We start from the raw sequence: 17,470 nt of genomic DNA, 5'->3' as shown, positions 1-17,470 counted from the left end.
AAACTCATTAACAATCTCAGGATGAGTCTTCAAAATTCACTATAAATTTCAAACCTATTAAATTAATGAGGTTGTGAAACGATAATGCAACGAGAGAACGAATGTTAAAATATCTGCGTGGCGTGTTTTACTTCGCCCTGGCTTGTGTTTTCATCATGTTTTAAATTTTCACAAAAATGTGTAAGACAATGAGGAAAGCTGTTCACTTTCATTGGCTTGCTTCAAATTTCAGTAAAATCAGAATCAGATTTAATATCACTGGGATATATTGTGAAATGTGTTAACTTTACGGCAACATTACAATAAAATACTTGACCAATAAATATAGAGCAAAAACTGAGTTACATTACGTGTGTGTGTATATATATATTTTATTAAATAGTTAAGTTAAAATAAATGGGGCAAAATAACAGAAATAAAAAAGTAGTGAGGTGGTATTCATGGGTTCAGTTTCCATTTAGAAATCAGATGGCAGAGGGAAAGAAACTTCTCAACCATTATTGCTTCTCAATTTCTTTATCCTGTTCAGTGATGAGGAGAGATTGGATAGGCTGTGTTTGTTTTCCTTACAGTGAAGGAATCTGTGTTATACAAAATTATGGCTGACATGTAAAAGATAGGTAATATGAAAATTTTCCCCTAGTGAAGTTGTTGAGAACTGGAAGGCGTTAAGTTTAAGGTGAGGAGTAAGAAATCCAGAAGGAATCTAATGAAGATTTTATTTGGACAGCACAGTAGTGCGTATGTCTTTGAAATGCTGCAGGAAACCAGTGCACCTGGAGGAAACTCAAGTGATCACTGGGAGAATGTGTAAACCGTACACAGATATTAGAGCTGCTGTCTCACTGTGCCAGGTCCAGCTTCAGTCCTGGCCTCAGCTGCTATCCGCATGTTCTCCCTGTGACCAGTCTGACTTCCTCCAGGTGCTTTGCTTTCCTCCTACATCACAAAGACAGGGGCACAATAAATCACTCCTGCTGTATAGGTGAGTGGTAGAAAGTGGGGGGGGGGAACTGTGAGAACGTGGGGAGAATAAAGTTGGAATTAAAGCAGGATTAGTGTAAGTGGGTAGCTGATTGACAGTACAGACTCAGTGAGATGAAGTGATGGTTTACGTGATGTATTTCTGTAGATTCTCTAACACCCAGAATCCGGAACAGTCTCTGAAGCTGAGAGTCATGCAATACTTTGCCAGAAGTCTCCAGCGAAGTCTAGCAATCGAATCACAATGGTTGCCAAATGTTGGAAAATGGAATTAGTCCAGTTGTGTACTTGATAGTCAACATGGATATGATTGGCTGAGGGTTATTTTATGAGCTGTATGACTCCATGACTCTATCCAATATCCATATGCAATTAAAAACACAGAAAAATACTTTATTACATATTGTTTCCAATTTATTTTATGCAATTGGTTTAATAACCCCAAAGTTCAAAGTAGCTTTATCATCAAAGTACAAATATGTCATCATATACTACCCAGAGATTCATTTTCTTGTAGGCATTCACAGTACATGTAAAGAAGTACAATAGATTCATGAAAAAAATGCTCACAGAAAAGGCAGGTAAGTAATCATTGTGTAAAGGAAAACACACTATGCAAATAAAACAAATAAATAAATAAACAGAATGATAGATAAACAAACAAATAAATAAATATTCTCTGTGCTACTGAAACAACTACATTCATAGCAGAGGAAAAAAGAAACTAATTTAAGAGTTGTCAGAACTTAATCTACAACTTCTATGAATTTTAACAAGCTGTAACTGATCTGTGGTAGACAAATTGACAAAGGTCACCGAACAACTCTCAGTAGATTTGCAGCCGTCTCCTGCTGACTTTACAGTAGCCTAGTAAAATGATTTTACCTGAGCTCTTTTGGCAGGTTTATCTCACCTCTGCTTTGTAACCTGTCAGATCACCCTAGCTGTCACTGCTTTGAGCCAACATATTGACTTCTATCAATGCTAGCCATCAGCAGTCCCAGATAATTTTTGATTTAACTTCTTACTGTAAAAATTAGAATCAGCTTTAATATCACTGGCATATATTGTGTAATTTTTTATTATGCAGCAATACCTAGGTTAAAAACACTATATCAATTACAGTAAGAACTATATATAGCTGGAGAGAGTTGAGATAGAGTAGATAAGAGCTGTGTAGGAATAAGAGTAGGCTTGGATGAAACTGCTACCATTTAACAGAAGGACCATGCAGGAGCTCCCAGAAGCAAATTGACATGCACGGACATTTATTATTAACACTATAGCTTCCTTAACTTTTAGCTTTTGAAAACATATTAATTCTATTATTTCTTGAACATTATTCGCTCATCAATAGGCAGAAGATCTATCTGCAATGAAGTAGCTACCTATGGGATTGGTTTTGCATGGGTGAATTGGGATATTAAATCTTCACACAAAAATAATAATATGTGAGGGAAAGAGCTTCCACGATAAATTCTCTATTTTGTCTCAATGCCAACAAGATTCAGAATCTGAAACTAATGTGATGAATGGCACTGCCTGAAATACTAACTTGTCATCATTCCGCCTCCATATCATTGCTCCTGGCTGAATTATTGTGTCTTCTCTTATTTTCTGTCTTTGTTTCAGATTCTTACCACTTGTAGCACTTTTAAGCTTTTTTTCTACATCTCAATTATTACTTATGAAGGAGATTCTTTAATCTTTTTATTGCATTTTACCAAACCCAACTCTAAAATGCAGAATATTACAAGAACTACACAAATTATTTCAGAAAGCAAAATTGATTAAAATCTGCCAAATACCTTTTGGAAGTGTACTGATTAAGTGTTTGGGTGAGAGATGCGTATTAAATACAATTGCAGATCCATTTTCTAACAAATATCAGCATACCTGTCAGGAAATAGTAATCATAAATCTGAAGGTCATGTTAGCAAGTTCTGTTTTCGGAATGGAGAATGTGGACTGGCATATTAAATTAGAAGGTACAGTAGGCTGTCATGTTAAAGCAGGATCAAGGTCTTGATGCAGCAGAAGGAAGTTTATCCCCCATAGGTTAATGTACACCAAGACACTAATCACAGAAAATAGTAACAGGAGTGGGTCATTCAACGACTTGAGTCTGCTCTTCATTCAAAATGATCCTGGCTGACCATCGAGATTCATTAACCATATATCGCTTGATCCCACAATCCATAGAAACAATACCCAAGTCCTTCCTGATTTTATTTAATGATTTGGCATCTGTGGTAGAGATTTCCTCGATTCACTATTCCCTGGGAGAAGAAATTCCTCCTCATGCCTGTCTTAAATGATTTACTTCTTATCCTTAAGCTATGATCCTTGCTCCCGGACTCCCTGCCACTGGGAACATCATTCCTGCATCTAATTTGTCCAGTCTTGTTAGAATTTTGTAAGTTTCCCTCTCATTCTTTTAAACTGGAATGAATATAAACCTAATTCATCTAACATCTCTTCATTAATCAGTCCAGTGAATCTATGCTGAATTCTGGCCATAGCAAGTGCATCTTCCAGAGAAAAAGACACCAATACTGCACGATATACTCAAAGTATCATCACACTAAAGCTCTATATAATTGCAACACAACATCATTATTGCTATATTTGAACCCCCTCACTACAAAGACCAACAAATAGTCTGCCATCTTAACTGCCTACTGTACTTGTATTCAGCAATTAGTACACAAGAACACGTGGATCTCCACAGTTTTCCCAATCCATTGCTATTCCTGTGATCCCACCAAACTGGATGACCTCACATCTATCCACTTTATATTGCATCTGCCACCTATTTGCTCACTCCCTCAACCCATCAAAATCAAGTTGGTGCTTCTCTGCAACCTCCTCAAGCTGACCATCCACCCAGTTTTGTGTAGCCTGCAGTCCTGGAGACATTAAATTTAATCCCCTTATCCAAGTGATTCATATACAGTATATCATGAAAAACTGAACACCAGCAGGGATTTCACTAATACCTATTACACTGACTGCCACTTGGAAAAAAGACCAATTTATTCCTAGCATTTGTTTCCTGTCAGCCAACCAATTCTCTTTCTATGCTAGCACCACATCCCCAAATCCTGTTTTAATATTGCTTGTTAATGTCTTATGTGGCTTCCTGAAAGTAAACACCTACTATTAACTACAGCAACTCAAAATGTTTTTTCACCTGAGCATTTGAATATTTTAGTGACATAATTCTAGCTAGACACTGATTATACGCTTACTGTCCATAATATTGGAGACCTAGGTGGCCATTTTGCAACCAAACCAAATTGCCCAGGTTAATATGAAGAATGTAAACCTACATTAATATTCTAATTTATATATAAATATTATTTCAGCTTCATTTGTGATACCTCCACATGGTAAGTTCTATGATTTAAAATACACTAATAACTTCAAAGTTCATGTAATTTATTATTGAAGTAGTTATACGTAAGAAGGAATTTCTTTAGCCAGAAGATGGTGAATTTGTGGAGTTCATTGTCACAGACATTTGTGAAGGCCAAATCATTGGGTAGACTTAAAGTGGAGGATGATGGATTCTTGATTAGTCAGAGTGTCAAATATTATGAGGTAAAGGCATGAGTATGCGGTTGAGAAGGATAATAAATCAGTCATGATGGAATGGTAAAGCAGACTCGATGGGCTGAATGGCCTAATTCTGCTCCTATGTCTTATGGTCCTATGTCACTATATACTACCTTGATATTTAGTTTCCTGTAGGCATTTACAAGAAAATAAAGAAACACAACAGAATTTATGAAAAACTATACATAAGGAAGGTGAACAGACATCCAATGCACAAAAGGAGGACAAATCATGCAAACAATACACAAAATAATAAAAGTAAATAAATAATACTGAGAACATGAGCTGCAGAGTCCTCGAAAATTAATCAAACGGTTGAGAAGACAGTTTAGCATTGAGGTGAATGAATTTATCCAAACTGGTTCAGGAGCCTGATCAATGTAGGGTAATAACTGTGGGATCATTTTACTTCTTGAAAGTAAAGAGAATAACTTTTCTCATATGAAATAGGAGGGATGTTTGGTTCTATCTATCAATGTATTAAGCAACTCCAGTTGTTAATTTTGCATTTGTCAGCAATGGATAAGAAAATATTGCTTTAGATATCCACTTATCAGTAAAATGCCAGGGGAATGTATTTTAAAGATGCATAAATACTCTGATACCCAGTCAACATGGATTTGTGCGTGGAAGGTCATGTTTGTCAAATCTTATTGAATTTTTTGATGAGGTTACTAGGAAAGTTGACGAGGGTAAAGCGGTGGATGTTGTCTATATGGACTTCAGTAAGGCCTTTGACAAGGTTCCACATGGAAGGTTAGTTAGGAAGGTTCAATCGTTAGGCATTAATATCGAAGTAGTAAAATAGATTCAGCAGTGGGTGGACGGGAGACACCAGAGAGAAGTGGTGGGTAACTGTGTGTCAGATTAGAGGACGGTGTGTAGCAGTGTGCCTCAGGGATCTGTTCTGGGTCCAATGTTGTTTGTCATATACAACCGTATATTAATGATCTGGATGATGGGGTGGTAAATTGGATGAGTAAGTATGCAGATGATACTAAGATAGGTGGCATTGTGGATAATGAAGTAGGTTTTCAAAGCTTGCAGAGAGATTTAGGCCAGTTAGAAGAGTGGGCTGAAAGATGACAAATGGAGTTTAATGCTGAAAAATGTGAGGTGCTACATTTTGGTAGGACTAATCAAAATAGGACATGCATGGTAAATGGTAGGGCATTGAAGAATGCTGTAGAACAGAGGGATCTAGGAATAATGGTGCATAGTTCCCTGAAGGTGGAATCTCATGTGGATAGGGTGGTGAAGAAAGCTTTTGGTATGCTGGCCTTTATTAATCAGAGCATTGAGTATAGGAGTTGGGATGTAATGTTGAAATTGTATAAGGCATTGGTAAGGCCAAATTTGGAGTATTGTGTACAGTTCTGGTCACCGAATTATAGGAAAGATGTCAATAAAATTGAGAGAGTACAGAAGAAATATACTAAAATGTTGCCTGGGTTTCATCTCCTAAGTTACAGAGAAAGGTTGAACATGCTAGGTCTTTATTCATTGGAGTGTAGAAGGTTGAGGGGGGTTGATAGAAGTGTCTAAAATTATGAGGGGGATTGATAGAGTTGACGTGGATAGGCTTTTACAATCGAGAATGGGGGAGATTCAAACAAGAGGACATGAGCTGAGAGTTAAAGGGCAAAAGTTTAGGGGTAACATGAGGGGGAACTTCTTTACTCAGAGAGTGGTAGCTGTGTGGAACGAGCTTCCAGCAGTAGTGGTTGAGGCAGGTTCGATGTTGTTTAAAGTTAAATTGGATAGATATATGGACAGGAAAGAAATAGAGGGTTATGGACTGAGTGCAGGTCAGTGGGACTAGGTGATAGTAAGAGTTCGGCATGGACTAGAAGGGCTGAGATGGCCTGTTTCCGTGCTGTAATTGTTATATGGTTATAAAGGGGAGGGAATGTCGACTTAGACAATGACAGGCCTGCGTCGGGCATTTTCATGCCTTACAAGGTGCAGGTTGGAAGTCTATGTGGAGCGCCACTCCTCGCACAGACACTAGATCAATGTGTGTCCTTGCTCAAGGATACAAACACGCTGCCACAGCTGAGGCTCGAACTAACGACCTTCAGATCACTAGACGAATGTCTTAACCTCTTGGCCACGTGCCCAACACAGTATTTTAAAAGTCTTCAAATATTCATATTTGGTGCTTCATAAAATAAGTGAGTAGAAAGTATTTGGCCGGGACAAATATTATTTTCTTTGTCTGTTGTGGAATGTAATAAAAATAATTTAATAGCAATGGAGCTTCAAGCACATTCAGAAACATTAGTCTCTAATATGTTTTAAGCTTATCTCGATGTTTTGTCCAATTAAATTACTTTTGAAAGCATCTTTATGAACTACCTGTACATTTCTCTGACTTGGCATCAATCTTGTGTACAAAATAGAGCCAACTGGGAAAAACTGTGACCATGCTATTGTAATAGAAGTGAAGAATGCAGGACCCATTCTTGTTGATAGCTGGATCTCTGACTCATAATCAGTCGTATTGAAATAATTGGGCTTGCTGCTCATCAGAAAGAAGCAAGAGCCTCATTATCTCATGAAAATCAGGTTCTGCTCATTGGTTTTGATTCTAATGAGTGTTTTTTAAAGGGTCTACTGCAGATTGGCCAGAAAATATTTAAAAACAGGGCTGTTATAAGTATATGTATCATCACAGCATGACGTGTTTGATCACGTGTGCACTGAGGTGCCCATACACACAGTCAGACACATCTTTTAGAACTTGTTATTCCACAGCCAACAGCAAAAGCATTAGACATTAAAGCATTCTTTTCTCTAACACTTACACATTCATCCTCCTCAATTCTTTCCAGAAAGAGCTTATCACTGCCTCCATGGGCTTCATAATCTACTTCTAGTTCAGTCTACAATTTTGCTTCTCAAAGTACACATTCCTCATTAAGACAGCTGCAGCATTTATTTTAATCTGTTGCTGTTCCTGATAATATGCTCCCAGCGTATAGCCGAAACTCATGCAAGTGAAGATCATTTAAATAAGGAAACCCTTCCAATTCTAAAATTCTGTGTACTCATTTACTGAGCATAAAATTGTCCTTTTGCTGTCTAGTTTATAAGATCAGGTCAAAAATCCCTAAAAAGCTATGAGAGTGGGTTAAGCAATCACCTAAGGTTTAAAAGTATATTTAGTTCAGATATTCTTTGCATTCTCAATATTAATTCTCATGAAGCTTCATTCATTTTGCATCATTTAAAAATAATACTTGAAGCATCAGTGAAAAAAATACAATAGTTTTAACACTGTGGGAAAGCTACTTCACACTTACCATAATAACATCCACATTATTCAGTTTCAGCTGGTTCGACAAATACAAACTTATCTTGTGCCTAATACTATCAGCAAGTAGCTGAACAGGCACTACTTCAGTTCCTGTTTGTACAACTTGTGGATGGATGTGAGAGGAGCCACGTTTGAACGCTGATGTAAAGTCATGACCCCACCCTCACCTTTTACAAAGAGTGAAAAACACGTTTCAGTCTAGATTGAGTCATATTTCAGTTTGTGGAAAAGTATCCTGACAGGCATGAGAGATTTATGACAATTGTAGGAAGTGCACTCAGAGCTGCAGCAGATCAACATTTTATCCTTCAGCTGACTTATTTTAAATATAAATTATAGATTATACACCACCATTGTTCACTTGTCTCTACACAAGTGCATTAACATCTATAATATTGAAGATGACCGATTCCTTTGTTCCATTACAGATCATAAAAATGTTAAAAGGAGTTCAGTAGCCACTGTATTTTCAGTGTGTAGCTTTCATTATATGTCCTGATGAATTAGAATGAGAATCAGAATCAGGTTTATTATCGCAATCAGCTGTTTCGTCTTACTGACGTCGAGTGCCAGGTTGTTGCTGCAGCACCACTCCACTAGTTGGCATATCTCACTCCTGTACGCCCTCTCGTCACCACCTGAGATTCTACCAACAATGGTTGTATCATCAGAAAATTTATAGATGGTATTTGAGCTATGCCTAGGCACAGTCATGCGTATATAGAGCAATGGGCTAAGCACACACCCCTGAGGTGCACCAGTGTTGATCATCAGTGAGGAGGAGATACTATCACCAATCTGCACAGATTGTGGTCTTCCAGTTAGGAAGTCAAGGATCTAATTGCAGAGGGAAGTAAGAGGCCCAGGTTCTACAACTTCTCAGTCAGGATTGTGGAAATGATGGTATTCAATGCTGAGCTATAGTCGATGAACAGCATCCTGACGTAGGTGTTTGTATTGCCCAGGTGATCTAAAGCTGTGTGGAGAGCCACTGAGATTGCATCTGCTGTTGACCTATTGTGGCGATAGGCAAATTGCAATGGGTCCATGCCTTACACGTAACTCAATCTTTCCCTTTCTAAATGCAGTCTGAGTTGCTAAACATACTTGCTGCTTTCAGTTATTTCTGCATTTACATTGCTTAATGATATTCTGCCCAGTGTCACAGCAGTACTCTTGGTAAAGGCAGCACCCACACCAGAAACACTGGACTCAACAGCAGTTACTTCCCCTAAGATATCAGGCTGATCAACACCTCCACCCCACCACACATATACATCATCTACCATCACTTTATGTACATGCAATCAATCTACGAGGGGTGATTGATAAGTTTGTGGCCTAAGGTAGAAGGAGTCAATTTTAGAAAACTAAGCACATTTATTTTTCAATATAGTCCCCTCCTATATTTAGACACTTAGTCCAGCGGTCGTGGAGCATACGGATCTTGGACCTCCAGGAAGTGTCCACAGCAAGAGTGATTGATAAGTTTGTGGCCTAAGGTAGAAGGAGATGAATTATACAGCTTTCGTTACATGCACAAGCAGTTCAGCTCTTTGAGTGATTATGCAGAAAGCTTGAGATTAATAACCCGTCGGGGTGATTGATAAGTTTGTGGCCTAAGGTAGAAGGAGATGAGTTATTAACTTCAAACTTTCTGCGTAATCACTCAAAGAGTTGAACTGCTTGTGCATGTAACGAGAGCTGTATAACTCATCGCCTTCTACCTTAGGCCACAAACTTATCTATCACCCCTGCTGTGGACCACTTTCTGGAGGTCCAAGACCCCAACTTCTACAAAGAAGGGATCTGTATGCTCCACAACTACTGGACTAAGTGTGCAAATGTAGGAGGGGTCTATGTTGAAAAATAAATGTGCTAGGTTTTCTAAAATTGACTCATTCTACCTTAGGCCACAAAATTATCAATCACCCCTCGTATGTATGTAACAATTACTTGTGCGTTATGTTTTATAGGATTGCTTTTATATTTATAATTATTGTGCTTTTTAAAATTTATTGTGTTCCTTTTGTTTATTGTGCTTTTTTTTACACTGCATCGAATTTGGAGTAACAATCATTTTGTTCTCCATTAAACTTGCATATTAAAGAATGACAACAAACAATCTTGAACAATGCACATAAAAGTTGCTGGTGAACACAGCAGGCTAGGCAGCATCTCTAGGAAGAGGTACAGTCGATGTTTCGGGCCGAGACTCTTGAGTCCTGACGAAGGGTCTCGGCCCGAAACGTCGACTGTACCTCTTCCTAGAGATGCTGCCTGGCCTGCTGCGTTCACCAGCAATTTTTATGTGTGTTGTTTGAAATTCCAGCATCTGCAGATTTCCTCGTGTTTGCGTTTTTAAACAACCTTGAACCTTGAATCCTGAAAATTCGTAAGTTAGTAGTGGTTTGGTTTATTATTGTCACATGTACAGTGAAAAACTTCCCTTGCACATTGTTCATCAAAATCAATTCACTGAGTTAGAACAAGGTAAAACAATGACAGAGTGCAGAATAAAGTGTTATAGTTACAGAGAAAATGCAGTGCAGGTAGACAGTAAGAAGTCTCTGTTTAAAATGGGAATATAATGGCTGTGTTACAGGATATTTATGTATTATAAATGGAAACAGATCATGCTGTAAAAACAGCTGGGTCACCAGTGTCCAACGAGCGAGAATAGAGGTAATGTTTAAGGTCAATAATGAACTGGAGACAAGCACTGTCTTCAGGTTGCAGAGAGAAGAGGGGTAGAGAGAACTGTGCTGTTTAAAAGGGTGATGAATGCTTGCCACATACATTTTGTCACATACAGTAGATAATCTTGGTGTCCACCATATCGGAGTTGTTTCTTTTGTTCTCTCCACCCTCCTCACCAGCCTTCACAGCGCACGCGCGCGCGCGCGCGCGCGCACACACACACACACACACGCACACACACACACACACACACAAATGTGCATGTTTTCTCCCTTTTCCAGGGGTCTGATGAACAATTGAATTAACTCAATTCCTCTCTTCAGGTTTCCAACATTTGCTTTCTTATATATTTTAAGAAATAATCTGTTCAATCAACAGATAAAGTGCATCCAGAAATCCAAAATCTGAGAGCAACATATGGAGTTTGCAGAAGCTTTAGTATCTCCTCATACACTCAGTGGCACCTTCATTAGGTACCTCCTGTATCCAATAAAGGGACCTTTAAGTGTATGTTTGTGATTTACGACTGTAGTCCGTCTATTTCAAGTTTCAACGTGTTGTGCACTCAAGAGATGCTCTTCTGAACACCACTGTTGTAAGATATGGTTATTTGAATTACTGTCACCTTCCTGTCAGCTTGAAGCAGTCTGGGCATTCTCCTCTGACCTCTCTCATTAGCAAGATGTTTTCACCCACAGAGCTACCACTCATTGGATGTTTTTGGTTTATCATACCAGTCTCTGTAAGCTCTAGAGATTGTTGTGCATGAAAATCTCAGGAGATCAGCAGTTTCTGAGATAGTCAAAGCCTCCAATCTGGCAGCAACAGTAATTCCACGGCCAAAGTCACTTAGATCACATTTCTTCCCCATGCAGATGTTTGGTGTGAACAATTGAACTTGACCATGTCTTCAAGCTTTTGTGCAGAGAGTTGTTGCCACATGATTGGCTGATAAGATTTTTAGATTAACAGGTGTGTAAGAAGTACGTAATAATGTGGCCATTGAGTATATCTCTTCATTGAATTCAAGATCCTCACTTTGAAAGTTTACAATTTAATACATGAATAAGTAAACACTTTGTTTGTTATTTGTGTCTTCCTCTTCATGGGAGAAAGATACTGGGGAGGACATGAAAAAACATGTTGGGATGGTACAATTTTTACTGTATATTTTCACAATCAGGGAATCCTTTGAATAACTATTTATATTTATTTGCAGGTACTGATTGATGAACCTTACAAATAACATTTTCTTGATGAATAGTACACAAGAATAATTGCAACTGAGCTTTCTAATTGCAAAAGTAATCCCAGCTGATGATATAAAAGTTGCTTGACAATCTTAATTTGTTTCAAAATCCAGCCTCTGGAAAAAGAGAAATGAAATCATGTGGAGTAAAGCTGTGTTTGCATCTGGGGCTTCCTCATTATTTTACAGTATTTTATGTTTTGCCTTTATTTAAAGCTATGCCAGTGTAACCCTGAGGTTCAGCCAGCATACATTTGTCGAGGGTAAGACAGCCTCTGGCCCAGCCAAACTGAGAAATCTCTTTTGTGTGGATGCTGTGTGATGTGTTGCCCGGTTACAAATCCAAACCACAAAATATCAGACAGTACACCATATGTAATTTAACAATTGAACTTCATAAATCTTAATCTGACTACAGGGTTAATAAAGAAAATAAAAAGAAAAAGGGCCCATTTCAATGAATCAGTCTAATGTGCACGTTGGAGCTCACGGATTTGTCCATTCGTTCCCCATTGACCTCCTCCGAGCATTGCTGACCATTGGACCCTCGCTCCGAGTCCTCTCCATCCAGTGGTGAACCAACTCCTTTCATTCGTGTCTTCTCTCTTCATCTCTCGCCGACAAATCACCGCCAAATCCCTGCTCCCAGACCCACAAGAAAGAACAACATGCCTCTCATTGGCTCGCAAAGACCTTGTTATCTCTAGTCATAACCCAAACATTGCTGCTACAGAGAATCCATTACCTTAGCAGTGGAATATTAGAGAGCTGCTATTACATTAGCAGTGAAACCTTACAGTACATTACACCAGCAAAAGTGACAGAATTATCTTTCAGTGAAAACAAATACAGTAACAATTAGATGGATCATGACACACTCCCATTAAGAGCCATACCAATTCTGAATTATGAAAAGCAACCAGTAGATCCTCTATATATTGTTTCCTGCAAAGTCTGTTGCAAAGTAATATTACATAGCATATAATTATTTACCAACAAATCTTAAAAAGGCATCCAATATTTTTGGATCCATGAGGGTTGCTTCATATAAAGTAAATTCAGAGGATCAAGATTTGATGGTCTATCCATTCCACTCCTTTAATTACCTAATGATAGCAAACAGGAGCAGGGGGTAGAGAGGACTATGATGTTGTTCACCTTTTGAAGGGAGAAGAATTTGTCAGGAGTCTGATCTCCTTTTCCTCTGGCTTGAACCTAAATTTGCAGGCACAGAATTGGTAGAATGGAATTTTAAATGAGTTAGAGCTTAGTTCTGGCTTAGAGCAAAGGATTCCTTCTTTGTGAGCTATAGAAAAATATACTGTTAAATTTGCACCATGCCAATTTATCTTTTCATGTTCGCCCCAGCATCATTCTCCCAAGTTTTGGGAAACAACGTATTTATCCGTTTATATATTAGACTGTTAGTAGCATTGTTCTCTATGAATTCAAGTTTATTGAGAATTGATTAAGTGAAGCTCAGAGAGATATTTACTGGTGTAATCTGGAGATTGTAAACGAAGGATGAGTGTTTCAGAAGGATGGGTGAGAATAGAGCACCATGTGAGGTATCATGACGTTTGTAGCACCAATATGCAGCTCAAAACTCAAATCAGGGTCAGAGATGCCACTGAAGTTGTGAACATGAGGATGAGGTTTAGACAGTTGGTATGAAGAGAGATAGAACTGAGGGATCCTCTTGTAATAGTTTAAAAAAGGAGGGGAGAAAAGGAGGGGCTCAGCACATTAGCAGTGGATCAATTGATTCGAAGAGAGAGAGAGAGAGAGAGAGAGAGCATCGCACAGGTCGGGAGAAGAGCTTAGAAAGAAGCATTTCGCAAAGCTCCGTGCATTGACAGCAATTAATTCGCAGAAAGAGTGAGCTTCGCACAGGTCGGGGAGAAGAGTTTTAAAAAGCAGCTTTTTGTGGGGCTCGGTGCATTGGCTGTGGACAAATCCATTCGCAGAGAAAGAAAGCTTAGCACACATTGAGGAGAAGAGTTTAAAAGGAAGCATGTTGCGGGGATCGGCACATTAACGGCAGACCAATTGATCCGTGATTCATTAGCAGGAGCAAATAAAAGTAAAGCAAGGTCAAAGCAGAGAGGCCATTGTGTGAGGAGCCAGTGTAGGACTGGGAGTTTGAGGCTTTAATGAAGAGGCACAGGTAAATTGCAAGTAAGACTTTTTTAATGGTTGAATAAAAGGTCACTAAATTACAGCTAATTAAATAAAAGGATGATGCAGGATCAGGTGACGTGCTGTAGCTGCATGATGTGGGAGCTGGTGGACCCCATTTTTGTTCCTGGTGACCACATCTGCAGCAAGTGTTGGCTACTCGAGGAACTCAGGCTCAAAGTTGATGACCTCAATTCTAAGCTTCATCAGGGATTCTCCGCTTCAGGAGGTGGTCACACCCATTAGATTAGCTGCCTCAAATTCAGCCTCTGTTCAGGGAAGGAGGGTGTGACTGCGAGTGAGGCAGTAGTGGGATCCATGAGACAGTGCTGGAGAAGCCTCAGACCTTGAGTTTGTCCAACAGGTCTGAGATTTTTGCTCCCTGTTTGGATGATAGTGGAGGCTGTTGGAAGGATAAGCAACCTAATTATGGCACCGTAGTTCAGGGAGCCATTCAAGAGGGGTGAAAGAAGAGAAATGCAGTGGTAATTGGGGATAGTATAGTCAGGGAAATAGAGAGAGTTCTTTGTCATGAGGATAGAGCCTTCCAAAGGCTGTGTTGCCTGTGTGGTGCCCAGTTTCAGGACATCTTATCTGACCTGCAGAAGAATTTGCAGTGGGAGGGGAAAGATCCTGTTATCATGATACATGTGGGTACCAATGACATATGTAGAATGAGGAAAGAGGTTCTGCTGAGGGAATTTCAGCAGCTAGGGACTAAATTAAAAAGCAGGACCAAAAAGGTCGTAATCTCTGGATTACTTGAATCCTGGGGGACCAATATCCTGGTGAGGAGGTTTGCTAAAGCTACTGAGCAGAGTTTAAACTAGATTTGTTGTGGGGTGGGAATCGAACTGAAGAGACCGGGGAAGAGGAGGATGGCTCACAAATAGAGAAAGCTTGTAGACAGTGCGAGAGGGAGGATAGGCAGGTGATAGAGAAGGGACGCGCTCACACTGAAGGTTTGAGATACGTCTATTTTAATGCAAGGAGTGTTGTGAACAAAGCGGATGAGCTTAGAGCATGGATCAGTACTTGGAGATATGATGTGGTGGCCATTACAGAGACTTGGATGGCTCAGGGACAGGAATGGTTACTTCAAGTGCCGGGTTTTAGACGTTTCAGAAAGGACAAGGAGGGAGGCAAGAGTTGGGGGCGTGGCACTGTTGATCAGAGATAGTGTCACAGCTGCAGAAAAGGTGGACGCCATAGAGGGATTGTCTACGGAGTCTCTGTGGGTGGAGGTTAGGAACAGGAAGGGGTCAATAACTTTACTGGGTGTTTTTTATATGCCGCCCAATAATATCAGGGATATCAAGGAGCAGATAGGGAAACAGATCCCGGAAAGGTCTAATAATAACAGAGTTGTTGTGTTGGGAGATTTTAATTTCCCAAATATCGATTGAGCAAGGGGTTTAGATGGGGTGGAGTTTGTTAGGTGTGTTCAGGAAGGTTTCTTGACACAATAAGCCTACAAGAGGAGAGCCTGTACTTGATTTGGTATTGGGAAATGAACCTGGTAAGGTGTCAGATCTCTCAGTAGGAGAGCATTTTGGAGATAGTGATCATAATTCTATTTCCTTTACAATAGCATTGGAGAGAGATAGGAACAGACAAGTTAGAAAAGCATTTAATTGGAGTAAGGGGAATTATGAGGCTATCAGGCAGGAAGTTGGAACAAATTGAAAACAGAGATTCTCAGGGAAAAGTACAGAAGAGACGTGGCAAATGTTCAGGGGATATTTATGTGGAGTTCTGCTTAGGTACGCTCCAATGAAACAGGGAAGTTATGGTAGGGTACAGGAACCGTGGTGTACGAAGGCTGTAAAGTCAAGAAAAGAAAAGCTTACAAAAAGTTCAGAGAGCTAGGTAATGTTAGAGATCTCGAAGATTATAAGGCTAATAGGAAGGAGCTTAAGAAGGAAATTAGGAGAGCCAGAAGGGGCCCTGAGAAGGCCTTGGCGAGCAGGATTAAGGAAAACCCCAAGACATCCTACAATTATGTAAAGAGCAAGAATAGAACCTATCAAGTGTGACAGTGGGTAAGTACGTATGGAACTGGAGGAGATAGCAAAGGTACTTAATGAATACTTTCACTATGGAAAAGGATCTTGCTGATTGTAGTGATGACTTGCAACAGACTGAAAAGCTTGAGCATGGAGATATTAAGAAAGAGGATGTGCTGGAGCTTTTGGAAAAGATGAAGTTGGGTAAGTCACCGGGATTGGATGAGATGTACCCCAGGCTACTGTGGGAGGCGAAGGAGGAGATTGCTGAGCCTCTGGCGATGATCATTGAATTATCAATGGGACGGGAGAAGTCCCTGAAGATTGAAGGGTTGCAGATGTTGTTCTTTTATTCAAGAAAGGGAGTAGAGATAGCCCAGGAAATTATAGACCAGTGAGTCTTACCTCAGCAGTTGGTACATTGATGGAGAAGATCCTGAGAGGCAGGATTTATGAACATTTGGAGAGGTATAATATGATCAGGAATAGTCAGCATGGCTTTGTCAAGGGCAGGTTGTGCCTTACAAGCCTGATTGAATTTTTTGAGGATGTGACTAAACACATTGATGAAGAAAGAGCAGAAGATGTAGTGTATATGGGTTTCAGCAAGGCATTTGATAAGGTACCCCATGCAACGCTTATTAAGAAAGTAAGGAGGCATGGGATCCAAGGGGACATTGCTTTGTGGATCCAGAAATGGCTTGCCCGCAAAAGACAAAGAATGGTTGTAGACGGGTCATATTCTGCATGGAGGTTGGTCACCAGCGGAGTTCCTCAGGGATCTGTTCTGGAACCCTTAAACTTTGTGATTTTTATAAATAACCCAGATGATGAAGTGGAGGGATGGGTTAGTAAGTTTGGTGATGATACAATGGTTGGGGGTGTTGTGGATAGTGTGGAGGGTTCTCAGAGGTTACAGCGAGACATTGATAGCATGCAAAACTGGGCTGAGAAGTGACAGATTGAGTTCAACCCAGATAAGTGTGAAGTTGTTCATTTTGGTAGGTCAAATATGATAGCAGAATATAGTATTAATGGTAAGACTCTTGGCAGTCTGGAGGATCAGAGGGATCTTGGGGTCAGAGTCCATACAACGCTCAAAGCAGCTGTGCAGGTTGACTCTATGGTTAAGAAGGTGTACGGTGTATTGGCATTCATCAATTGTGGAATTGAATTTAGGAGCCGAGAGGTAATGTTGCGGCTATACAGGACCATGGTCAGACCCCACTTGGAGTACTGTGCTCAGTTCTGGTCACCTCAGTACAGGAAGGATATGGAAGCCATAGAAAGGGTGCAGAGGAAATTTACAAGGACGTTGCCTGGATTGGGGAGCATGCCTTATGAGAATAGGTTGAGTGAACTCGGCCTTTTCTCCTTGGAGAGACTGAGAATGAGAGGTGACCTGATAGAGGTGTA

At 39.8% G+C, this 17,470-nt stretch overlaps 1 long non-coding RNA gene across 1 annotated transcript in view; it reads right to left on the bottom strand.

Moving 5' to 3' along the window:
* Positions 1–7,937, bottom strand: part of LOC134347694 (uncharacterized) — a 79,969-nt gene extending 72,032 nt beyond the window's left edge. The window contains exon 1 of the long non-coding RNA XR_010018233.1: positions 7,908–7,937. This is a non-coding gene — a long non-coding RNA (uncharacterized LOC134347694). The remainder of the gene's footprint in view (positions 1–7,907) is intronic.
* Between the last annotated feature and the right edge of the window lie 9,533 nt (positions 7,938–17,470).

The sequence above is a fragment of the Mobula hypostoma genome, chromosome 6 (assembly GCF_963921235.1).
Source record: "Mobula hypostoma chromosome 6, sMobHyp1.1, whole genome shotgun sequence".
Taxonomy (NCBI): domain Eukaryota; kingdom Metazoa; phylum Chordata; class Chondrichthyes; order Myliobatiformes; family Myliobatidae; genus Mobula; species Mobula hypostoma.
This window is presented reverse-complemented; position numbering and strand designations above follow the sequence as displayed.